This window comes from Pseudorca crassidens, chromosome 20, assembly GCF_039906515.1.
Source record: "Pseudorca crassidens isolate mPseCra1 chromosome 20, mPseCra1.hap1, whole genome shotgun sequence".
Taxonomy (NCBI): Eukaryota; Metazoa; Chordata; class Mammalia; order Artiodactyla; family Delphinidae; genus Pseudorca; species Pseudorca crassidens.
Genome location: NC_090315.1, coordinates 2,638,693 through 2,665,054, shown reverse-complemented (window position 1 = coordinate 2,665,054; position 26,362 = coordinate 2,638,693). Strand labels below are relative to the sequence as shown.

Here is a 26,362-nt window from a genome sequence, read left to right as displayed (position 1 = left end):
AAACCTACAACCAAGAATATTCTACCCAGCAAGGCTCTCGTTCAGATTCAACGGAGAAGTCAAAAGCTTTACAGACAAGCAAAAGCTAAGAGAATTCAGCACCACCAAACACAGTTTTACAACAAATGCTAAAGGAACTTCTCTAGAAGAAAAGGCCAGGACTAGAAACAAGAAAATTACAAATGGGAAAGCTCACCGGTAAAGGTAAACATATAGTCAAAGTAGGAAATCATCCACACACAAATATGATATCAAAACCAGCAATCATGAGAAGCAGAAAGTACAAATGCAGGATATTGGAAATGCATTTGACATTAAGAGACCAGCAACTTAAAACAATATATATATATATATAGACTGCTATATCAAAACCTCATGGTAACAGCAAAACAAACTTCCATGTACAAAATAAGTAAGTCACAGGGATGTAGTGTACAGAGTACGGAACATAGTCAATAATATTGTAATAACTTTGAATGGTGACAGCAACAAGAATTATCATGGTCATCATTTTGTAATGTACAAAAATATCTAATTACTATGCTGTACAACTGAAACTAATAGAAATCAATTATATAATACTTCAGGGAAAAAATCCCACTTGGATTCATCTCTGAATCCTCTGTTTCACTCTCTCACTATTATAAAACTGAATGTTTATGTCCCCCCAAAATTCATAGTTGACACAAAACCTCCCAATCTCATGGTATTAGGAGCCGGAGCCTTTGGGAGGAAATTAGGATTAGATGAGGTCATGAAGGCAGGCCCCACGTGAATGGAATTAACACCCTTATAAATGTCACGAGAGAGCTTGCTCCTCTCTCTGTTCTCCACCATGTAAGGACACAGTGAGAAGATGGTGTCTATGAACCAGGAAGCAGGCCCTCATCTGAACCTGACCATGCAGGCATCCTGATCTTGGACTTCTAGCCTCCAAAACTGTGTGAAATAAACTCCTGGTGTTTATATGTCATCTAGCTTACGGTATTTTGTTATAGCAACCCAAGCAGAACAAGACACTTTCCTTCCACATTAAGAAATCTAGTTAATCCTTAATAAAAACGCATTCAGAATCCAGCCACTTCTAAGCTACCACTCTGTTCCATGAACCCTCAAGTGGCCTAATATAATAGCCTCCACCCTGGTTTTCCTTCCTCTTCCCTCAGTCTCACAATCTGTTCTCCACTATGCAGCCATATGCAGCCTGTTAAGACCTAGGTAAGGAAATTCCCTGGTGGCGCAGTGGTTAAGAATCCCCCTGCCAATGCAGGGGACATGGGTTCGAGCCCTGGTCCGGGAAGATCCCACATGCTGCGGAGCAACTAAACCCCGTGAGCCACAACTACTGAGCCTGCGCTCTAGAGCCCACGAGCCACAACTACTGAGCCCACGTGCCTAGACCCCATGCTCCGCAACAAAGAGAAGCCACCGCAATGAGAAGCCTGCACACCACAATGAAGAGTAACTACCGCTCGCCACAACCAGAGAAAGCCCACACGTAACAACGAAGACCCAATGCAGCCAAAAATAAATAAATGAATAAATTTATTTTTAAAAAACCTAGGTAAGATCATTCCCCTCCTCTGTCCCAAACTTCCTGTCACCTCCAGAATAGATACTCAACTTCTTTTATTTTTTTTTAAATTAATTAATTAATTAATTTGTTTTTGGCTGTGTTGGGTCTTCGTTTCTGTGCGAGGGCTTTCTCCAGTTACGGCGAGCGGGGGCCACTCTTCATCGCGGTGCGCGGGCCTCTCACTGTTGCGGCCTCTTCTGTTGCAGAGCACAGGCTCCAGACGCGCAGACTCAGTAGTTGTGGCTCACAGGCCTAGTTGCTCCGCGGCATGTGGGATCTTCCCAGACCAGGGCTCGAACCCATGTCCCCTGCATTGGCAGGCAGATTCCCAACCACTGCTCCACCAGGGAAGCCCGATACTGAACTTCTTAGGCAGCCATTCCAGTCCTGAATCTTGTCTTCCTGCTCCTTCTTCCCACCTGATGGAAAGAAGATCTTAATGATCTCAACTCAGCTCTACCTCTAAATATTTTTACATCTTGGTATTGAGATAACCTTCCCACATCCGTCTACATTCGGTGCCAGAAATGTTAATACCTCCATATAATCCTTCGTAGACTCGGGATCCTGAGCTTGGGTCCTTAACGAATACCACGACACCACAATACAGAGAATATATGGGTGGGTGTAGGGATCAGTAAGGGACTGGGACACTCTACACGTACCGGTATAGGTCCCATAAGCGCTTCTACAGCCATGTTTTAAGAGACAGATTACAGATGAATGAATATAACCATGTCAGGTTTCAGTGGGTTCAGGCCCCTGTGTGCCCACGCCTGGCCCTTGAGCCTGGTGAACTAGGGCTGGATACCTAACCTCCGTGCCTCAGTGTCTCACCTTACTAGCTCTGTGTGCTTGAACGCAGATCCAACCTCCTGGTGCCCTAATACTTCATCCTCCTCCTTCAGTCTGTTCCTCCGTTGAACAGCCTTTGGGAAACTTTTAAAATCCTAATGTAGTCTGTAACCCCCTTGGTTTAAAATTTTCCGCAGCGCTCAGAGTTCTGAGAATATAGGCAGAGGCCTCAGCCTGCTATTCCAGGCGCGACTCCGCCTCAAACTTTGTTCCTCACCAGGCACAACGGAGCCCAGGTTTTCCGAATCCTCACGGCTCAATCGCAACTCCAAGCCTTTGTACATGCCGGTTCCTGTGCCTGTAACCCTCTCCCATATCTAATCACACCCCTGATAGTAAAATTAAACAGGAAAGCTGAGGTGTTGACCACTGTCAGAAACAGTAGTCCATATACTAGCGCCTCACCGTCCTGGACACCGAGGCCTGGGCTGCAGGGACGAGAGCATTTGGGGCTTTAGTGTCTGGTGGGGTGAGGGCCCGAGGACGAGCGTTTACCTGAGGCGGGTCCCTCCGAGCGGCCGCAGCCATCCAGGCCTGTGGGCGGAGCGGGGCCAGGAGCGGGCCGGCCGTTCTTAAACCGGCCCTGGTGCGGATCATCTCGGGCGGCGCTGCGGCCGAGCCTCAGACTCGCCTTTGTGCAGCGGGAACAACGACTGCCCCGTCGCTTTCTCGGTCCTGTCCCGACAGCTCCACTAAACGCTCCAGAACTTCTGTCCGTATGAACACACCCGAGCAGCCAAAATGACCGCCCGGAGGAGGACGCCGGAAGTCCCGGCCCACGCTAGGCACCCCTTACGGAAACGCCTCTGTTCTGAGCCTTCATTGGCTCAACAAGGCGGCTGGTCGACGCAGAGCTTTCTGGGTACTGTAGTTCACACACTTGGGGTAACCCGCGCGTGGACTACTGGCAATCTTAGACCCCTGAGGGGCTCTGGGAAATGGAGTCAGCGGACCAAAGGACTTAGAAGGCGCTTGTCCTTTTTTAAAAAAAAATAAATTTTTTATTTATTTTTATTTTTGGCTGCTTTGGGTCTTCCTTTGGGTGCGCGGGCTTCTCATTGCGGTGGCTTCTTTTGCTGCCGAGCACGGGCTCTAGAGTGCAGGTTCAATAGTTGTGGTGCGTGCGCTTAGTAGCTCCGCAGCATGTGGGATCTTCCCAGACCAGGGATCGATCCCATGGTCCCTGCATTGGCAGGTGGATTCTTAACCACTGTGCCACCAGGGAAGACCCAGAGACTTGTCCATTCTTAAGGGGTAGATCTCAGGGTTTCTGGGGGATGTTGTGTTGCCTGCAGACGTTCAGCCAAGGTTGATGTATTAGTTCAGACCCTGTGAACTTCATCATGCTCCCTGAGACTAAACATATTGTTACAGAAGCTCCCACAGGACAGAGATCCAAATGCACATATCATTCCTAGTCATTCAGACACAAAATGTGTCCACTGGTAGCAGAAGCTAATAAACATTTCATGGGGGATGGGCAAAATAGGGGTATGGGATTAAGAGACACAAACTGCTATTGCTACCAAACCAAATTTGGGCTGTTCACCTGATGCATAGCAAAGCCAATCCATTGACACTCGGTTGTGGTGAAGGAAAGTACAGGGCTTATTGCAGGCACCAGCAAGGAGAACAGGCAGCTCATGCTCAAAAGACCTGAACTCCCCAATGTCTTTCAAAGAAGGGTTTTTAAAGACAGTGTGAGGAGGGAGGGTGGCAGGATGTGTGATCAGCTTGTGCACAATTCTCTGGTTGATGATGAGGTAATGGTGATATTTTCGGAATCTCAATTATCAGTTTTCTGGCTCCAACTGGTCTGGAGTCTATGTGCTGGTTGTCAGCACGCAGTTAACTTCTTCCACCTGGTGGTGGTTTTAGTTTCTGCAAAACAATTCAAGGATATGGCTCAAGATATTATCTATAGTCCTTGAGGAGGAACTAAAGGTCCTTGGCTTTGTTTTATGGCTAAACTATTATTATTTTGTCTTGCTTGACTGCTTTCCTTTGTTTCTGCATTTTCTCACTTCTCTGATTTTGCTTTTTGGAATTCGGGAAAGGCCTAGGAGGCTAAAACTTTTCTATTAACAAGAGTCAGGTCGGTAATTCCTTGGCAGTCAAGGGATTAGGACTCCACGCTCTCACTGCTGAGGACCCAGGTCCAATCCTTGGTCGGGGGAACTAAGATCCCACAAGCTGTGCAGCAAGACTGGAGGAGGGGTGGGGGGAAAGTCAGGAGACATGGGGATTGGGGGTGTCTGTCCCAGGGAAGGCCCAACAGGGTCCTTCTCAGTTTCACTATGTATAAAATAGATAAGCAACAAGGATACATTGTATAGCACAGGGAAGTATAGCCACTGTTTTTAATAACTTTAAATGGAGTATAATCTATAACTATATATATTTTTTTAATTTTAATTATTTATATTTGGCTGCATTGGGTCTTTGTTGCTGCGTGAAGGCTTTCTCTAGTTGTGGAGAGTGGGGACTACTCTTCACTGCGGTGCGCCGGCTTCTCATTGCAGTGGCTTCTCTTATTTCAGAGCACGGGTTCTAGGCGCACGGGCTTCATTAGTTGTGGCTCGCGGGCTCTAACGTGCAGGCTCAGTAGTTGTTGCACCCGAGCTTAGTTGCTCCACGGCATGTGGGATCTTCCCGGACCAGGTCTTGAACCCACGTCCCCTGCATTGGCAGGCGGATTCTTAACCACTGCGCCCCAGGGAAGTCCCTATAAAAATATTGAATCACTATGTTGTACACCTGGAACTAACTAATATTTTAAAACAACTATACTTCAATAAAAATAAATTAATAATGAAAAATAAACATTACCATGTTGGAATTAAATCTATACACTATGAAGTGTTAGACTCAGTTTTAACAGTCTCTGTATGTTTGGTCAAGGAGAAGAGAAAAAACACTCCAGATGGTCCATGACAGGAAAGACAGTAGAGGGATGCTGGGCTACTCAAAGCAGGAGTACACAGGTGGATCTCTGTAGTCACTTCAGAAAATACTTCTAACAGCATAGTAAATTATTGTGCCCAATTTAGTAAGCAATATTTTTATCCATTTAGTAAATTTTTGGATAGCTTGATAGTTAACTTCTTTTTGGGAATCTGACATCAATCTCAAAAATAGAACAATGAAAGATATGTTGTATTGATATGGGACAATGGGTGCGGTGTTCACAGGTAGAGCATGTATGAAAAAGATGTTCTGAACCCCAAAATGAAAGGGGTAACTTAAACCATGATCTCATATCATTGTTGGGAAGTGGTTATCATTTCCCCTGTGATTACAGAGACTGTTCTGCATGAGGAATTGATATTATCTGGGAAAAAGTTATAAAATTCAAATTATAGAAAGCTATTAATGACTATGTAGTGATTCAGAGATTGTGTCAGAAACGTCTCAGAGAAAGTATCAGTGTATGGTAAAAAGGTGAAAATCTTAGAGAAGTTTTAGCAGTGATGTCTGAGAAGAGGTACAATTAAGCTGAACATGTGACTAGAACAATCTCTCTGAACACTGTCTCCAAAATGTGATTCCTCTTCATGCTTGAAGTCATTATGCAATATGAGCATTCAGGAAAAGTTAAAGGGGACATTGAGAGTACATGGAATTGCAAAAATACACAGGGAAGCTGAAGCCAAAGTGTCTTGTTTAGTCACTGTTCTGGCAAATGATCAATGAGTAAATATTCGGCTTCAAGAACTTATTGTAGATGCGTGGGAGACATTGGGATACAAAAGCGACAAAGACTCCTGCCCTTCTAGGGGTTATATTATATTCAGGAGGACACAGGAATCATGAAAGCAGAAATGTTAAGTCATATAGTATGTTCAGTGTAGGAGGCATAATGGAAAGAATATAAGGTAAATGTACTTAGAGGTAGAGTGTGGTATGCAGATTACAGAGCTGAGTAATCACTGCGCAAAAACGTGAAGGAGATGAGGAAGAACTATATGGGAATTTTGGGAATAAATTCTAGCCAGAATAAGCACGTGGCTAGATAGCTTTGGTGGGTGGAGCCTCACAGGGCTCCTTGGCAGTGGAGGGCCTGGCTAGGACTTTAGCCAAGTTGGCCGTTAGCCGGACTTTCTCACTGCAAAGACACTCAGGGGATGTGTGAGAAAACTTGGCTCCGCCTCTGGGCGTCTGCAGACTTCTTCTCTGGTGGATTCAGTCCTGGAACCAGGAAGCGTAATTTTTCAACGAGCCCTGGTTTTCAAGTCTGATCCCTGGACCTTCACCATGAAACGCTCATTTTCATTTCAAAACCCAACCTAGTGAAGCAGACATTTTGTGGGTCAGTCTCTAGAATCTGTGTTTTAATAATCTTTCGGGTGATTCTGATACATTTTCAAGAATATTCCATTGCACCATTGAAGTTTCTGTGGACCAGGTCACTATGTTTCTTGCAATAACAGAAGTCCCCCTGAATCACTATGCTGTACATCTGGAACTAATGTAATGTAAAGCTACTTTCTCATTTTACACCCAATACTTCCTGATACTTCCTTCTCTCAAAACCTTGTAGACCTAAAGCTACCTCCTTTTAAAGACTGCCTTGCATTTTGTCTTCTGCATGTACCATGGCTGGCCAGCTGCTGTGAGCTCATGGCTCATGGCTACTCTCGCTTCTCAGTCCCTATATGGGCCCTTCTCCAAGGCCAAAGAAAATTCTTCAGAGGTGACCAGAGTCCTCAAGTGCCAGTCCAATCCCAATGATGTTCCCTATGGGCAGAAAAACCAGACCAAGTAGTGATGGCCTGAAGGTCTAGAGGCTGATAATTATGTCCCAGGAGTCAGGTCCAGCTGAGGTTACAAATGTGGAGTCCAAGAGGCCACCCCCTGACCAGAGGGCAGGCCCCTGAGATGACATGGACACGTGTGCAAGAGAGGGGCTAGCATTGCTTAGGTGCCACAGGTGGGGAATCAGCTTCTGGAGTAGGAGGAAGTGGGGCCTCAGCTTTTGAGCCAGAGGTGAGGACATTGCCTCTGGAGGGGGAAGCTGGGATGCAGTGACTGGTGGCACCTGTCCATACCTGACCTCTGATTCAAGAACAAGGGTCTCTGCCCCTGGGAGGTCCGGCCTGAGGTTTCAGAACACCTCTGCCTGGGTAGGGCCCCCTGAAAAGATGCAGCCACGGAATTTCCAGCTGCCTCTGCAGCCCTGGGCTCTGAGCTCTGGTCCCTCCACCTCTGCTTTCTGGGCTCCATTTCCCCGTGCATATTTAGAAAGTGCCCTGGCAGGAGGATGGGAGGATGCGACCTCACCCACTGTGCCGTCCTTCCCTCAAGCTCACAGCCCCGTGCTTTGTGCCATCCCACTCCTCAAAGCAGGAACTCCGCATATTTTGCCACTTTTATAGTCGTTTTTGGTAGGAGTGTGAGTCAGTCTGTTACTGTATCACAACCAGAACCTACAACACACTTGAAAAAACCCAAAGTGGTTCTGAGGGTTTCAAAAACTAAAACTCAGTGTAGGATTTTATTAAACACTTTTACAAATTGGAGTTAGGTTTTGGATTCTAACAGACGCATCACAAAATATACATCTCCAAACCCAATTTCCTTATCATTATGTAATAATAAGCTTACAGTTATGAGAGATTTCCCAAGTGACACTGATCAGGACGCTAGTCATATCCTCTGAAGGTGAACGTTTTTAATTTTCATTTTGTTGCTAATGTAGAACCCACTGAGAGATAATGTAAGAAGAAACACGTGCAAGGATTGCAAAGAACAGAGAATGGAGAGTTAGAAGCACTATGAGCTGTGTTCATTCCTATACTGAAGTATTGAGTGTGTTCAGATCAAAGAGTGAAGGAAATTGCTTTATTTTCTTCAGATGTCTTTTACATCTATTAAGATATAGAATCATAAAACAATTTTGAAGAATGAATCATTACCAAAGATGATATTCAGTCTCTGCAGTAATGAGTTTTGACATTGATTTTTTAATTCGCATATATTTAAGTGACCACAAGTTTCTCACTGTAAATACCATGTAAAGTTGTGGGAACAGGAGAGGATAGGCCCCTCACAGATCACTGCAGTATAATAGGCATAAAAAAAGTTCACATAATATTTATGCTTTTGAAAAATGTGGTAAGGGAACAACAGATAATTTTGAGGATCTTAAATTAGGACAGATTTCAAAGTCAACATTTATTGGTGAAAAGAATAAAAAGACTCAACATTTCAAGGTAATGGCACCACATTCAAGAGATCATCTAATGAGTCACTGAGCAATTACTAAAAATTTTGAGTCTGTAAATAATAGGAAACCGTCAAATTAAAATATTGAAAAAAAATCCATGCAGCGTCTTAATTTACTACAGGAATATAAACTAATGTTGAAAAGAAAAACTCATTCTGGGAGGTAATGTTACTATGATGCTTTATTAGTGGTAATAAATATAACTTATTTCAGTAAAATTTATCATTAATAACAACCACATTACCTAAATATTCTAGATTGAAATAATATTTAGACAAGTTATGTGCTTCATATCTGCACACATTAAAAAGCATTTTACATGATTAAACATAAAAAGATTAAAACAATTTTCCAATCAATTTGAAGTAAAGCAGACACCACAGAACTGCAGAATTACACATTTAGCCACAGGTAAGACTATTTTTCAATTACCAAGTATTGTTTATAAGTTAGTCATAATAAAAAACAAATGATTATTAAATATGGACAATAAAGACTACATGAAAATGTAGGTCTTTGAAAGTTGCTCTTAGGTGCTAATGGCTGTCAAATTTTGCTAAAAATTACTTATATTTCATTAAAAATATTCATTTAGTACTTAAAAGTTAAATGGTTAAAAAATACAATCTTTAAAAAATAATTTAGTTTAATTGAATTTTTTAACGAATCTTATCATTTCTCCTACATAAATAAACACTCAAGTGACCCATTATGTCTCCTCTGAAAAATTTCTCACCTTTCACCTACTACAACTACTACTGTAGTTCTCAGTACTGAGCATTTGGCCAGGTAGCAGTTTCAAAAATAAAGAAAATGGGTTACATGGGGACACACACAATTCTTGAATTTGCTTCAGTTCTTCCAGTCTTCAAAAGCCTCTACTGCCGATACAAGGGACACGGGTTCGTGCCCCAGTCTGGGAAGATCTCACATGCCGCGGAGCGGCTGGGCCTGTGAGCCATGGCCGCTGAGCCTGCGCCTCCAGACCCTGTGCTCCGCAACGAGAGAGGCCACAACTGTGAGAGGCCCGCGTACCGCAAAAAAAAAAAAAGCCTCCAGAAGCCCGCATATCCCTAGGACTTTTTCCTCTGCATTTGAAAGGAACTTCATCCAACTAATATGCTTAGAAAATTCAAATAGGTGTTTCCCCGGTGACGGTGTCACAGTGGTTAAGAATCCACCTGCCAATGCAGGGGACACAGGTTCGAGCCCTGGTCCTGGAAGATCCCACATGCCGCGGAGCCACCAAGCCTGTGTGTCACAACTACTGAGCCTGCGCTCTAGAGCCCGCGAGCCACAACTACTGAAGGCCGCTCCCTAGAGCCCCTGCTCGCCGCAACTAGAGAAAGCCCACATGCAGCAACAAAGACCCAATGCACACCCAAATTTTAAAAAATAAATTTTAATAAAAAGAAAATGCAAATAAATCTTTTGGGGATCAGCTTAAAGTTCAAATTAGCAGTGAGTTTTGTAACGGTAAATACAAATTTATAAAAGAAAAATAAATCCGCTGAGGCTAAAAAGGAGAGTTTCATCACCGCATCCACTTTCTCTTAGGGCATTTACTTGAAAATACTTGTTTTTTCTTCCTTTGCCCATTATTATATAAGAAAATATTTTTAAAGGCTATATATGCCTTTTGTCAGTTTTACAATCTGGGAATCTTTTTCTCCAGGACCTGAGAGAGAGACAGCTCTTTGAAATTCAACCATCACGGAAGACAGTACCCTTATGTTTCTGTTTTTGTGGAAGAGTAGGAGCCTAACTCCAGCAGGTGCCTGGGTCTAATTTATAAAACTACCTCCTGTCATAAAGGTAAAAGAAATTTATATTTCTTTTAGATAAAGACACTTAGCAGATGCCAATGGCCACCCCAATTACATGGTAAATTTATCATGAACTATATGAAAACTGGTACTGTCAAAAATCCTCTAACTTGAGAACTAGTTCTCATTTATCTCAAAAACACCTATGTAACGGATTATATTGCCTGGCTATATAAAAGGGTGAGATTTCTTACTTACTTCAGTCTCCTTACTAGATTGCCTGTAATGCACATCACATTCTGCTTTAATGCTTATTCAACAGAAAAAAATGTTTTCTTTCTCTTCTATTTATGTGCAGAGGTTTTCTGGGTTAACAGGACATTTTATTTATAATTATGTTTCCACAACACTTCCAAACCCAGAACTCCAAAACACTGAAAATTTCCTAAATGGTATTATCAGGAAATCCCTGAACTTCATTAGTAAATAACATACACATTTTAGAAAGTCATCTTTGAGTAATTATTATTTTTACATTTTTTATTATGGTAAAATATACATAATGAAAAATGTACCATTTTAACGATTTTGAATATACAATTTTGTGGCAGAAAGTACATTAACATTGCTTCGCGACCATCAAGACTATCCATCTCCAGAATTCTTACATCATTCCAAACTGAAACTCTGTACCCATGAAACAATAACTTCCTATTTCCTCATATCCCTAGACGTTGGCAACCACAATTCTACTTTCTGATGACTCCCAGGACCTCATGTAAATTGAAATGATAAATCATACAATATTTGTCAGACAGAAATGACGTATTTCTGTGAAGTTCCACTGAGTGTGCCTGCTTCTCCAGCCTCCCCTTCCACCTCCTTCCCCTCTATCACCTCTGCCACTCCAAGACAGCAAGACTGATCCCTCCTCTTCCTCAGCCTCCTCACCCTACTCAACATGAAGACATCAGGAATGAAGACCTTTATGATAATCCACTTCCACTTAATGAATAGTAAATAACTATCATGCTGTACAGTTAATAAACCTAGCTGTTGTGTATGTATGTGTGTCTGTGTGAAAATCTAATAACTGTACAGCAAGAACTGTAGGAGACTTTTTTGTGTCATCATCATCATTGCCTAAGTATTCATTGTGTAGAACATTGGTAGATATTAGGCTTATGTGCTAGGTCTCTTCCTAATGAGGTCCCTGTCATGAGGGGCAAGAGTAAGACCTAAACACACAGGCAGCATCAGTACCAATTCTTCACAGACCCAGAGAGTGAGCCCCCAGGTTAATATCATGAGAAGAGCAAAAGATTAGTCTATAAAATGAAAATAAATAAGCAAAATAAAGACCTTACTCAAAATGATACATTTAATTTCAAAACAACAAAAGCAGAGATCATCAGATGTACTTACAAGCAAACTGCTGCTTAATCACATTGTGTTGAACATGGAAAACCTGGAGTTAAAGTCAAGTTGTGCCATACAATGGTGGTTGCAGTTATATGTGGATATTTATCTCATGGCTGAGTTGTGTGGATAAATTATGAGTAGATTTATATAAATAAAATAATGTCAGACTTACTATTGAGAAGGTAAAGAATGAAATCTGCTATAAAACCCAAAGGTGAATTAGGAAAAGAGACTGTGGTTGGCAGAGTTTTGATGGCTGTGAACTTTGACTCCTGGGGTTACTCCCATGAATATGTTATGTTACATGGTAAAAGAACTTTACAGATGTAATTAAAGTTGCTAATCGTTTGACTTTAAAATAGAGATTACTCAGGTTAGCCTAATGTAATCACATGCACTCTTAAAAGTAGAGAACTTGTTCTGGCTAAGACAGAAGTGGAAGTCAGGCAGATCTGAAGTGTAAGAAGAAAGACTGCAACTGACAATCTCCTGTTGCGGCTTGAATATAGAGGAAGTCAGATGGAAACTATGAGAAGGAGATAAATTCTGCTTTGTGAGTGTGAAAGCGGACCTAGAGTTCCAGGTGAAAAGAAATAAATGAATCCACTATTATATTTGGGAGACTTCAACACCCGTCTACCAGAAATGGACAGCTCCAGCAGTCAGGAGTGAAGGAATAGAAATCATACAATGTCTGCTCTCAGACCACAATGGAATTCAAGTAGAAATCAAAAAGAAAAAGATAGCTGGAAAATCCCAAAATACATGGAGATTAAACAAAAACTTTTAAATAACACATGCATCAAGGAGAAATTTCAAACTGTTTGGAACTAAATGAAAACACAACTTGTCAAAACTTGTAGGTTGCAGTGAAAGCAGTGCCTAGAGGAAAATTTACAGCATAAAAGGAAAATACAAAATCATTAGTCTAAACTTCCATCCTAGAAAACTTTAAAAAGAAATCCAAATTAAATCTAAAGCGGAAAAAGAAATAATAAAAATTAGAGTAGAAACTAATGAAATCGAAAACAGGAGAGCATGGGTGTTAGATTTTCTCAAATACTTTTTTTGGCATTTATTAACTTATTTAAAAGATATAGGCTGGGGACTTCCCTGGTGGTCCAGTGGTTAAGACTCTGTGTTCCCAATGCAGGGGCACAGGTTCAATCCCTGGTTGGGGAACTAAGATACTACATGCTGTGTGATGCAGCCAAAAGAGAAAAATAAATAAAAAATAAAATAAAAAGGCCTATTCAGATTGTCTATTCTTACTTTCTACTGAAGACTTTGAATCAATAATTAATAAACTTCAAAAGCAGAAAGCACCAGGCCCAGATGGGTTCACTGGTGAATTCTACCAAATATTTAAGGAAGATATTATACCAATTATCTACAATCTCTTCCAGATGAAATGTGCCGAGGAAATACTTCCTAACTCATTCTATGAGGCTAGCATTACTCTAATACCAAAACCAGAAAATAACATTACAAGAAAACTACAGACCAATATCTCTCATGAGCACAGAAGCAAATCCAACAATGTGCAAAAAGAATTATACACCACAACCAAGTGGGATTATCCTAGGTATGCAAGCTGGTTTAACAGTCAAATACAAATTAATGTAATCCATCACATCAATAGGCTAAGAGAAGAAAAATCACAGTATCATATCAATAGATGCAGAAAAAACATTTGAGAAAATCCAACAATGATTTATGATAAAAACTCTCAGCAGGGCTTCCCTGGTGGCGCAGTGGTTGGGAGTCCGCCTGCCAATGCAGGGGACACGGGTTCGTGCCCCGGTCTGGGAAGATCCCACATGCCGCGGAGCGGCTGGGCCCATGAGCCGTGGCCGCTGAGCCTGCGCGTCCGGAGCCTGGGCTCTGCAACGGGAGAGGCCACAACAGTGAGAGGCCCGCATACAGCAAAAAAAAAAAAAAAAAAAAAAAAAAAAACTCTCAGGAAACTAGGAATAGAGGGGAACTTTCTCAATTTGATGAAGAAAATCTACAAAAATGTAACAGCTAACATAATAATTACTTGTGAGGAGCTCAAAACTTCCCCACTAAGATCAGGAACAAGGCAAGTATGTCCTGCTACCCACTGCTTTTCAGCATTGTCCTGGAAGTCCTAGCTAATTCAGTAAGACAAGAAAATAAAATAGAAACGTATACAGATTGAGAAGGAAGAAATAAAACTGTCTCTGTAAACAAATGATACAAATGTCTATGTATAAAATCTGAATCAAAAACAACACAAATCCTCAATCCATTAAGCAATTATAGCAAGGTTGTTCCTATACACCAGCAATGAATGAATGGAATTTGAAGTTAAAAATACATTACCATTTACATTGGCACCTCTCCAAAATGAAATACTCAGGTATAAACCTAACAAAACATATACAAGAGCTATTTGGGAAAAACTATAAAATTCTGATGAAAGATATCAAAGAAAAACTAAATAAATGGAGAGACAGTCCATGTTCATTGGCAGGAAGGTGCAATATTGTCATCCAAGTGTATGCTGAATCTAAGAAGAGTTTTAGAATATAAGCTCATGATTCTAGAAAGAAGGTGCAACAGGATTCTAGTCACATACATTGAGACCCCCAGTGCATAGCCCTGCCATGTCTTCTGTACAGTAAAAGAACCTCAGATGTCCTGATGGAAGGGGGAGTGCCAGGTTTACAGCCCACATGGACTGGGATTCAGAGAGTAACACCCCATCATGGAACACAGCAATGTCAGGTCGTTCCTATTACTGCTGTTTTTGAATGAACTTTCTTCTCTTTGTGAATTCACACTGCTTCCAAACACTGCTCCTATCAATTCTCCTAATATCATGGCCCAGGGAGAGTTTGTTGGCTTAGCAAAATAAACCTCTATTAGAATTCTATTTTGATTATCCTTCTTTGAAGTCCATCTCACTTCAATTGTGTTAGAAAATGTACTTTCCTTCAGTTCCTGACTTGCAGTTATGTCAGTTCTTAATTTTCATTGTTGAAAACATTATACTGTCCCATCTGTCTAAGAATCTGGATTTTCATGAATATAGATTGTAGTTTCGCTCTATATAGCTTCCTCCCTATTCTTGCTAATGAACTGCTTCTCATTCTCTACACCTTGAGGAAGTAATTGACTAAAAATATTATACATTAATGCTTTCTATGTTCAAAAACCATATATATAACTCTAACAGTCTCTCATTTTCAGAATTGTGCCACTTCCTGACATTTATGTGTGATTTCTACCATAATTCATAGCTCATTTCCTCTCTCTCCCACTTCTCTCTCCTTTGTTTGCTATATTACTCTCTTTGGCTTTCCCCCATGTGTTTGTTCTCTATCTTTCTGATCCAAGAACATACCTGGCCACAGATAATTTACTAAATGTATGCAGTGACCTTGTACTAAACTTCCATGAAAAGGGAACACAGGAGAATGATGAGCCATCTAGAGTGGCTTCCCAGACTTGGAATCTTCTCCATATGGATTTACTCCTGGCAAAATGAAGAGGAAATGTTACTGAGCTGAAGTCAAGACAGGTCTTAGATGTCATTTTCTCTCTCTCTTTGTACTTCATATTATTTAGTGGAACCCAGAAGGGACATGTGTTTTGATAGTTATGAAACCTAAAATTTATACGGCAGTTGTATTTCTGTCTTCTGCTCTTCCAGCTGCCTTCTGCAAACCTCATGTTACCTCTTCACACTGCAGAGCCATGTATATTTTTATAATGTATTCTTGTAGATGATGGTAGATAACACAGTATGTGGCTGGAGGGGGCCACCAGAACACAAGAGTGTGTTTAACAAACTCAGGACAAGTCCATGGGATTGTTTGCAGGACAAGGGAGGTGATGCATGTTGAGGATCAGGCTACTTTGCTGTACTAGGGAATAAAGAGCACAGAATGGGGAAGGTCTCACAAGGTGAAGGATACAACTGTGGGATGGGATATCTGGAGGAGAGCAGGGCCTACAACTGGTTTCTCTGCAAATAACTTCCAGTAGGCTCTTATTTGCTGGTGACACATGACCACTAAATAGAAGGGTAAGTCCAGGACCAAGAATATCCAACTGCAATAGAGTAGCCTGTGTTCAAGGACTATTTAAAGATATATGCACACCTCACCCATGACACAATATGTAAAAGTCAATGTTGGAGAACACTGCAGATGGAGCAGTAAGAAAAGCAGGTAACAGTCCAGAGAGATGAGGATTACTCCTGCATGGGAGGTAAAAGTAGAAGTGACAAGTAGAGTTGACAAGTCAGCGAAGTGTCAAGAATGGGGAAGGAACACCAGAAATGAGGTGTGGTCACTAGAACTGGCACAAAATACTAATCAAACACAGTTGAGTTTCTCCTATAATTTGAACACAGCCCTGACATCATGCCCTCCCCAAGGTGCCACTCAAAACCAGCAGCCTCTTGACCCATCTTGTTGTGGCTGGATTAATAGCCATTTGTGAACCACTGAAGGCTCTCTAACCTACTCCCAAGATGAGCAAATATACATGGCAACCACGTGATGCAAGTATTTAAAGACATTACAAAAGTGCAGCCAGTACTAGGCCAGAACAACTCAGCACACAACAGGCCACAGGAAAGAAAACTATTACAGAAAACTTTGGAGAGTCTTGCAAGAAAAGATAATGGTCCACGTAATTAGTAACCACGTCAGTGATGGCAATTCCTGGCATAAGCAGGCATGAGGAAATGTCAGCTAGAGGAAAGAAATAGGATCTGGGGTACAGGGGTGTCTTAGATCTGGACAGTTACCAGGCCAGGGAGAAGGCAAGCAAAATAGGATCTATTGGGCTTCCCTGGTGGCGCAGTGATTGAGAGTCCGCTTGCCGATGCAGGGGACACGGGTTGGTGCCCCGGTCCGGGAAGATCCCACATGCCACAGAGCAGCTGGGCCTGTGAGCCATGGCCGCTGGGCCTGCGCGTCCGGAGCCTGTGCTTCTCAACGGGAGAGGCCACAATAGTGAGAGGCCCGCATACCGCAAAAAAAAAAAAAAAAAAAAGGATCAATTATAGTGACCAGTAGATGCCTAACCCTGAATCATTCTTTGTGAGGCTGCAGGAAAGGTGTAGCGGCTTTTCAAGGAGAGAAGAGGGCAGTGCACACACCTTATCCCAACCAACCACAGCACCTACTTAAGGACTTGTGGAAGGAAGCAGTTTTTGTGGTTCTGATGTAGGAAGGGCAGATCAGGCTCTAGTAAAAAAAGAGAGAGCAGGGAATACCTCACAGTACAGAGGTGGGTGTGAGGACCTTACCCCGGGAGGTTTTAAGTTTAAGGTTCTCCAGCATCACATCACAGTACAGGTGTCTCTGAACCTCATAAAGGAGACTCCACTCCTCTCAGGAGAAGTACACAACCACATCTTCAAAGATCACAGTGCCTTTTCATGGTGGTGAACAGATAAAACCATAAACAACTTTTCTCTGAGTACACACAATCCATCCCATACACATCTACCCCATGCCCATCCTTCTCCCAAGCCCCCCAACTCAGGGGACAAACCAGGCCCTGGTGCAACTTGTGCTGTTTTCTCCTTATGGGCTCAATGGTCATGAAGTCCAACAATCAGCAACAAGTGGCAGATGGAGAAACAGGTGTCTAAGCTGTGGGCCTGGGGAAGATGCATCCACCCACTCTTGTCAAGCTATTCCCAATACAACCAAAGACACAGAAGTCTCAACACCAGAGCCCTGGGGCCATCAGACACACTCCCTCTCCAAGTACACATGACTTGCACATCCCTCAACACCACAGCCACATGCCCATGGCCACCATGCCTCACTGCCCCAGAGCACAGGCATCTCCCTGGCCTCTCTATATGTTATTTTTGTTTTAATCACCTCCTCTTTACCCCACTGGAATTCCTGTCCTAGGGTTATGGAGATGCAGACGATATGACACCTGACACTGGACAGATGAGATCAACAACAGTTTATTAATTAGAGATATAGCCTGCGAGAGGAGAACATCACATACCATACAGGGCCACATGAATGTTGTACACTGGAAAAAAGAAAAAACCCCACCAGGGGTTGTGCGGTGGAAGTTTTTTAGGATCAAGAGGTCGGGGTACAACCTGTTTCCTAGAGGATGATGCAATGGCTTGTCTGAATAACTCTGCAGGCCGGTAGAGAACTGAAACCCACTTCAAAAAAGATTAGCAATGTTAAAAAGGTGATGGAAGGTGAAAACAGAGTCACTGTGCTAAACCCCACATAAGCAAACCAAGACTTAATATTCAATACCTAACCTAACTGTGGTTTCAACCTCCAGGAAAGTAACCTTTAACTAATCAGCCTGGAATTTCCTGGTCAGAACTAGTGAGGTAATCCGCCCAATAGACCCCTTTCATTCCCCACTGGAGGGCAAACTTGCCTGAGACAATGCATTCTTTGCTAATAATTTCCCTTTTCCACACCCTTTCCACATTTAAAAACCTTTCCTTTTCTACAGCTCAGTGGAGCTCCTTTCTATTTGCCAGATGGGATGCTACCCAAAGCATGATTGTTGAATAAAGCTAATTTGATCTTTCTTTTTTGGGGGGCCTGCCACACAGCTTGCAGGATCTTAGGTCCCCAGCCAAGGATCGAACCCATGCCCCGGCAGTGAGAGTGCTGAGTCCTAACCACTGTACCGTCAGGGAATTTCCACCAATGTGAGTTGAGTTTTTCTTAAGAGAAGGAACTGCTCTAGCCCCCTTGATAAAATGGGAGACCCTATCCAAGATCACCAATTCGAGAGGGGAACTTACACTCAAGCCATTTGAGCCACTCTAGGTTTTATTAGATGTCAAGGCAGCACGTGATAATGGGCCTTTATTTTAGGCCTTAAAAATACAACTTTGCAGAAAGCACCCAGAGTTGCCTGGCAAATTCAAACAAGATTCAATATTAGCTTAGACCTCCCATGGCTCCCACTGGGGGTGGAAACATCTAATCCCTCTATGAAGGCCTCCCTCCCTGTATGGCTATTCCTTGCCTAAGACTAAGCCACAGAGAACCACCTGTCGACGTTGGATGCCCATGGCCCTCTTGCATTTCTGTGCTGCTCTTGCTGTCCCTCAGTTATGACAGCCTTCTCTGTCCATCTAACCCTCATTCAAAGTCCAGTCCCACTTACCAACAACCCCAGTCCTATTAACTAACACAAATGACCATACTTGCCCTGACCATATCCACCAGGCTAATTGAAACATTCCAGGCCCCAGCAAAGTCCTCACAGAATCTTGGTGAGTCCATAGTGTGGTGAATAAGAAATAGCTCTGGTCTGCATGTCATCTTGCCTCAAGCACTCCTATGCCTTGACATCCATCTCATATCTACTCTTCTCTTGGAAGCCTTGGCCACTTGCCAGGCTCTCATGTCTGATACACCCTACCTTTATGGCCACATACCTCCCTCAATTGCACTTAAGAAACCAAAACCATCACTCAGGTACTCAAGCAAGAGAATAAGTAGTCAGTCTCTATCCTCCACTTCCTGCTTCCTGAACAGCTTTAGGACCATAACATGAAGATTATACCTCCTGTGACCACAGGTCACTTACTTGGGTCCACATAGTACCTACCACTTTTTGAATGTCTCCAACTTGAACCCCTCTTTTGATTTCCCAACTTGTGAGTCCAGCTGACAATCTGATACCTCCACTTACTGGTCTCTGAAATACCTCAGACTCTTAACATGGTTAAAACAAAGCTCCTGATACCCCCAGTGATTATTACTCCTACTACCAACTTCCTCATCTCAGTTGGAGCTTCCATCCCTACAGCTGCCAAGACCAAACACGCTGGGGTTATCCCTGAGTTCTCTGTTTCACTCTCTCATCATCCATACTATAAAACCTAGTTGCCCCTTTTTAGAACATGCATCCAGACTCCGACCACATCTCCTAAACCACAGCCCTGGCCCATTAACCCTCAGTAGCCTCCACCTTGCTCCTCCCTCACTCCCACAGTCTGTTCTGCACTTTACAGTCAGATGGAGTCTTTTCAGACCTTGGTAATATCACCTCCCTCCTCTGATCCAAACCTCCCAATACCTCCAAAATAGATGCCCCATTTCTCAGGCAGTCATCCTATATTCCTTTCCTTTGTTCATACCAGAAACAGAGACCTGTGGTTCCTTAACACTCCCAGCTCAGTTTTAACACTAAGTATTTGCATAACCTGGTAGCAGCTCCTGGGTTAACCTTCCACACTAGTTTACACTAGTCGCCAGAAATGGGAACACCTCCATATCACCCCTGATATAGACTTAGAACCCTGGGCTTGGGGTTTCTCTAGGGTTCCTAGACCCAAGGACTGGGAAAATGGCACATAAGAGTCCCAGGACACCACAAACCAGAAAGCATCTGAGTGAGGGTTGGAGCCAGTAAGGTACTAGGACACCACTACCATACCTGTTTTGTTTCCATAAGTACTTCTGCAGCCTTCGGACTCTGTGGGAAGAGAAAGGCCTTATAAGAATGTAACTGTGGGTTAGAAACGTTGAAGCTCATGCCACCCTGTATTCTTCCTTGCCTGGCCTTGGAGCCAGACGACTTCAGGTTGGTCGTCTGACCCCTGTTACTCGGTGCTCTGTATCACCATTTACCAGCAGTATGGCCTTGAACAAAGATTCAACCTCCTAGTGCCTCCATGTCCTCATCACTCCCCTCAAATCTGTTTTTCCTTTGAAGGGCCTTGGGAAACATTTAAAACGCTAATGTAAATCCTGTTCCCCTTTCGTTCAAAATTCTCCATGCCTTCTTAGGTCCTCACAATGAAGATACAACCCTCAGCCTGACAGTCCGGGTATGACACCGCTTCACCTTCTTTGTGTCCTGCAGACATCAGATGGACCCCAGGTTTCCCCAATCCTCCCGGCTCAATCCGACCTCCAAGCCTTTGCACCTGCGGGTCCCTCCGCCTGTCACCCTCTCCCACGCGCCATCACACTGTCGGAAACAGAGCCCCACCCACAACCGCCTCACCGTCCTGGACACCGCGGCCTGGCCTGCGGGCACATGGGCAGGTGCCCAGCATTCGGGGCTTTAGTGCCTGATGGGGTGAGGGCCCGAAGAACTACCGTTTACCTGAGGCTGTTGCCTAAGCGCCGCCGCCGCCGCCATCGGACTCTGTGAGCGGAGCGGCGCCGGGAGCCGCGGGAGAAGTGGGACCAGGGCACGGCGGACCCTCTCCCGGGCCTGGTGCGGGGCCCACGGGCGGCGTCGCCGAGCCTCAGACCGGCCTCTGTGCAATGGGGACTATGCCTCTACTCGGACCTTCCCGGTTCCGTCACCCCGTTTCTAACACGGAGCTCCGGAACTGACCCATAGCAGTTAAAATGGGCAGTAAAATGGTCCCCTTGAGGAGGAGGCCGGAGGTCCCGCCCCTACAAGTTGCGCCTCAAACGGAAACTGCCTATCTCCTGAGAACTCATTGGTTACTCATACTGCCCTTTTCCGTTGAGCATTCTGGGTAATGTAGTTCACATAGATGCACGAACCTACCAGGCTTTTCAGGAAAAAAGGCTAAACTCCACAATGAGCGGTGCTGGAAAACAGGAAAACAGTGGCTCCAGTTCTAAGGACAGATTTTGTTCTTCACAAAAGGACCATACTAAAATCTGTGGGAGTGCTGCTGTTTGTGTTACCAAACGGAACTTAGTCCGCTGGCTTCACAAAGCCAATCTACTGCCACCTGGTTGTGGTTAAGAAAAGAACAGCATTTACTGCAGGGCACCAAGGAATGGAGTGGAAGACAGATCTCAGATCCACTCCCATGCGGTCTTTGAGTTAGGGGTGGTGTTTTTGTTTGTTTGGGTTTTTTTTTGGCCATGCCACCCGGCATGTGGGATTTTACTTCCCCCACCAGGGATCGAACTTGCACCCCCTGCATTGTTAGCGCACCTGCATTGGAAGCGCACAGTCTTTACCACTGGACCACCAGGGAAGCCCCTGAGTTAGGGGTATTTTTTAAAGGGGAAGAAGAAGAGGCCAGGATTAATTATCTTGTGACACTTCTTTTTTTTTTTTTTGTGGTACGCGGGCCTCTCACTGTTGTGGCCTCTCCCGTTGCGGAGCACAGGCTCCGGACGCGCAGGCCCAGCGGCCATGGCTCACGGGCCCAGCCGCTCCGCGGCATGTGGGATCCTCCCAGACCAGGGCATGAACCCATGTCCCCAGCATCGGCAGGCGGACTCTCAACCACTGCGCCACAAGGGAAGCGCTGTGACACTTCTTAATCGTGGATATGGGAATCAGGATGTCTCTGGTTTATAATTCTCTGGCCACGTGATCCATGGCTCCGGGGTCTGTTAGCTAATCTTGCTCTAGATAAACAACCTGAGTTTGTATGTTAATGATATCTATAAGAGCATTTTTAGTGCCTACGGTGATGTTATTGACAACAGCAATTTTAGTCATCTGATTCTGGTTGATTAGTGTTCAGTTAGCCCAGGATTGAGGTTATAGGGGATAAGAAAGGGAATAACGTTTTGGATAGAGAGATTAATCATAAACTTTGTAAGGGAACTCCATTTGAGGGGGACTCAGTTTCATTTGGAGACATTATTTCAGACTCAGTGAAGCAGCCCAGCATGTTCCCAGAGTCTAAAAATATCATTTGAGATGCTCTCAGTGGTCACAAATCTAAAGGCATGTATCATTCCATACAGTAATTAAGAAACAAAATGACTCCACTGGAAGCTGAAGCTAATAAACATTATTGTTTTGTAGTTCAAAGGTATGCACTCTCAAGCTTTAGATTCATTTTTTGACAGTCCATGTATATTTGGTCAGGGACAAGAGAAAAACAACTCCAGATAGGGCCAAAACCTGGAGGATAGAAGAGGGATGTTCCCCAGCCTGAAGCAGGAGTGGAAAGATGGATCTCCATCAGTGATTCCTGCATAAAACATTTCTCCTCCATTATAATTAATAATTGTATCCAATTATGAAACACTTATCTACTGAATACCTCTTAATCCATATCCTGACACATATTCAATTCCTTCAGGAATCTGAAATCAATCTCAAACAGAGAATAAGGAAACAAATGTGGAACATATAGCAAAACATGCTCTCAACACCTTGTTAAAGAGAAAAACCACAGGCCCAAAATGACATCACTTGTGCTAAAGACCATAATTCCAAAACTAGACTTAATACCTAACCTAATTGCAGTTTCAACCTTTCTGAAAAATGTAATCATAATCAACCAGTTTGGAATTTCTTGGCCAGCACCAATGAGGTAATCTGTGCACCCTCTCTATCTTCTCCCTGAGGAAGAAGGGGCAATGAGCATGACAAAACCTGTGCCATTCCTTTCCCCACCAAAGATGTTTCAGCCTTAAAATAATTCTTTTCTTTTTGGCAACATCCTTGCCCCACTCCACTTCTGCCTATAAAAACCTTCCATTTTGTGCAGCCCCTTAGAACATCCTTCTAGTTGCTAGATAGAATGCTACCCAATACATGAATCACCTAATAAAGCCAATTAGATCTTCAAATTTACTCAGCTGACTTTTGTTTAACAATTGAAATATTGGGAGTATCTTAAACAGATGATTTCATCTTTTTGCTGGAAAATAACGATGACTTTTCTAGTCATTACTGGGACTGACCTCCACGTGGAATTGAAATTATCTCAGAAAAGCAGCTGTAAAATGCAAATTATAGAAAGCTATTAATAACAATTAAGTAGTGATTCAAAGATGGTAGCAGAAATAGTTCTGGTGAAACATCCATGAATGGTGAAAAAAGTTAAGATCTCCGAGGTGCTTTAGCAGTGATGTCTGAGAAGACATGGAATTAAGCTCAGTACCCGACAAGAATGGTCACTCTGGAGAGTCTGTCTCCAAACTGTGATCCTTCTTCATTCTTGAGAACCAAATTGACCAAATCCCAGTTGGAGGAAGAGTTAAAGAGGACATTCAGAGTAAAGATGATTGCAAAAATAAATGGAATAGCTGAGGTTTGCGCTATAGTATTATCCTTTTAGAATTGTGTCTGCATTTATGTGTGTCATTCTGTGTGGGTCTGTGTTCAGATATTTTCCTATAAAAGTTGTTGGCTCAGGAAAAAAAAGTCATACGTATTTTGTATACAGATCTGTACTTTCCTTTTCTCACTTAGCAATATATCTCAGACATCCTAAGCCTACTTCCTCATTTCACACTTGATGCCTCCTTGTTGCCACACTTAGTAGACCTCAAATTGCCTATTTTGCATTTCATTGTCCGCATGTTCCATGGCTGCTACAGGAGGGCAGGAATCAGGCCAGAACTGATCTCCCCTTGCTCCCTGCAAGGTCCCTCTTCTAGGCTATGGGAAACTCTGTTGAGGCATCTGGCACCATCCTAGGCCAGTTCTTCAGCATTCCAGGTCCCCCAGGCCAAATCCCAGTACAAGGTATTGCTGGTATTAAGTCCAGGGCATAAGGAAGATGTCCCAAGACCTGGGATCCAGATCCATCTGGTCATGCAAGTCGGGGCTGCATTTGGCCTTCTAGCCCACCATGAAGTCCAGGAGGCAGCAACAAAAGCCCTATCATCCTGGCTGTGTTCTGTCCTGGACTGGTCTCTGAGGTTGTCCTGACATTGGAGTTGGCACTGTTCAGGTGCCACAGAGGGTATCAAACGCTGGAGGAAGGAGTGGAGACTCAGCCTCTGAGGCCAGTGATGAGGATGCCTCTGCTGGAGGAGAAAGCTAGGATTCACTGGCTCTCTGCACCTGAAGTCTCATTACAGCCCTCAAGGTTACAGCCCTATGCTAGCCACCGTTCAAGGCCTGAAATTAGTTGCTTTGTGTATTTGGTCTAATCTGAGTGAATATTGTCCTAATTATCCCTAGGAGATAAAAAAAATTGCAGTCAAGATGCATAAAACAAATTAATTCATTGGCTACAACAGATTCCTTAGGACATTTGTGCTTTATTTTCTAGGGAACTCAAGAAAATTTCGATTTCCACAAGAAGGATTAGGAAGATACCCATTAGGGAGTGAGAGTGATCATAATAAAGTTTGTTAGAATAAGTCATCTCATGATTTCTAGATGACACATTAAAAATCTATATTGATTCAGGGTCACCAGAAATCTTTTTAGAGAGAAGGGAGCATAATATTAATAGTAATGAAGATACTATGCACATATAAAATATGTTTTCATACATGGTAACATTTAGAGATTCTTTACATCCCTGCTTACCTTACTATTTTAACTTACATTCTTTTGTTCACATGTTTAGGTGTATTCCTCCTTTCACAAAATGGGGCAGGAAGTTTTTGCTCTTGCATTCTTCAGACATGTTACTAAAATTCTCTTAAGGACCCATTTGAAAATCATCCACCCAAAAGACTAAAATATGCACAGCCAACTATTACTAAAAAGACACTGCTTGTCCACAAAAAATTACAAGTAAAACAGTCTTGCTCTTCACTTCATGTGGAATTAAGTTATTATAAATAAATGTTATGAGGTTCAGTGTTTAGTCAGTGAAAAGAGGCAGAAAAGTACAGACAGGTTATGAGAGGAAACATGGAGGAGAGATACTAGGCAGCCCTAAAGCAAATGGATGAGGTGGGGCCATGCCTCCGGGACCCTCAGAATACATCCCTTCTGCCTCTCTTTGTCAGTATTTATGTTCCAAATCCAGAAATCTGAATTGTTTTTCGATACAGCATTTATTATTTAATTTTCTGAGATAAGATCTATCCTTCCAAGAATGTGACACTTACCTGGGAAAAGTGGTCACTTCCCAAATTTACATTTGCTGCCAGGATGGTAGCTGCAGTGATAACATATGTGCAGATATGGAAAGTGGATGTCTGAATACTGAGGTTAAGGTTTTGGATTCCACAATCACTGCCTTGATGGGTAGCAATTATCATTTCACCTGTAAGAGCAATGATGTTGTCTGCATGGGGACTAGAGATTATCTCTGGAAAACAAGAGGAGGGTGAGTTTTATATTTCATTTATTTATTTATTTATTGGCTCCACCACATGGCTTGTGGGGTCTTAGTCCCCAACCAGGGATTGAAGAAGTGTCCCCTGGCATTGAAAGCACCAAGTCCCAACCATCGGACTGCCACGGAATTCCTGAGTTTTATATTTTAGATTCCACATATAAGTGGTATCATACATATTGTCTTTCTTTGTCTTGGCATAATACCCTCTAAGTCCATCCATATTGTTGCAAATGGCATTATTTCACTCTTTTTTGTGGCTGAGTAGTATTCCATTGTATATATGCACCACACCTTCTTTATCCATTCATCTGTTGATGGGCACTTAGGCTGCTTCTATATCTTGGCTATTGTAAATAGTGCTGCAATGAACAAAGGGATGCATGTATCTTTTTGAATGAGTGTCTTCTTTTTTTGGATAAATACCCATGGGTAGAATTACTGGGTCATCTGGTAGTGCTATTTTTAGTTTTTTAAGGAACCTCCATAGTGCACCAATTTGCATTCCCACCAACAGTATAGGAGGGTTCCCTTTTCTC

At 43.0% G+C, this 26,362-nt stretch overlaps 1 protein-coding gene and 1 long non-coding RNA gene across 2 annotated transcripts in view; both read right to left on the bottom strand.

Moving 5' to 3' along the window:
* Nucleotides 1-3,185, bottom strand: part of LOC137215645 (zinc finger protein 211-like) — a 28,898-nt gene extending 25,713 nt beyond the window's left edge. The window contains exon 1 of the mRNA XM_067721168.1: nucleotides 2,927-3,185. The gene's annotated coding sequence lies outside the window, so the exon portion shown is untranslated. The remainder of the gene's footprint in view (nucleotides 1-2,926) is intronic.
* Nucleotides 3,186-9,546: 6,361 nt separating this feature from the next.
* LOC137215665 (uncharacterized) lies at nucleotides 9,547-21,859 on the bottom strand. The gene is made up of 3 exons (XR_010939367.1): nucleotides 20,951-21,859; nucleotides 20,276-20,314; nucleotides 9,547-9,645 (listed from the first exon to the last, which is right to left on the bottom strand). It is a non-coding gene; the product is annotated as an uncharacterized lncRNA (long non-coding RNA).
* Nucleotides 21,860-26,362: the final 4,503 nt, after the last annotated feature.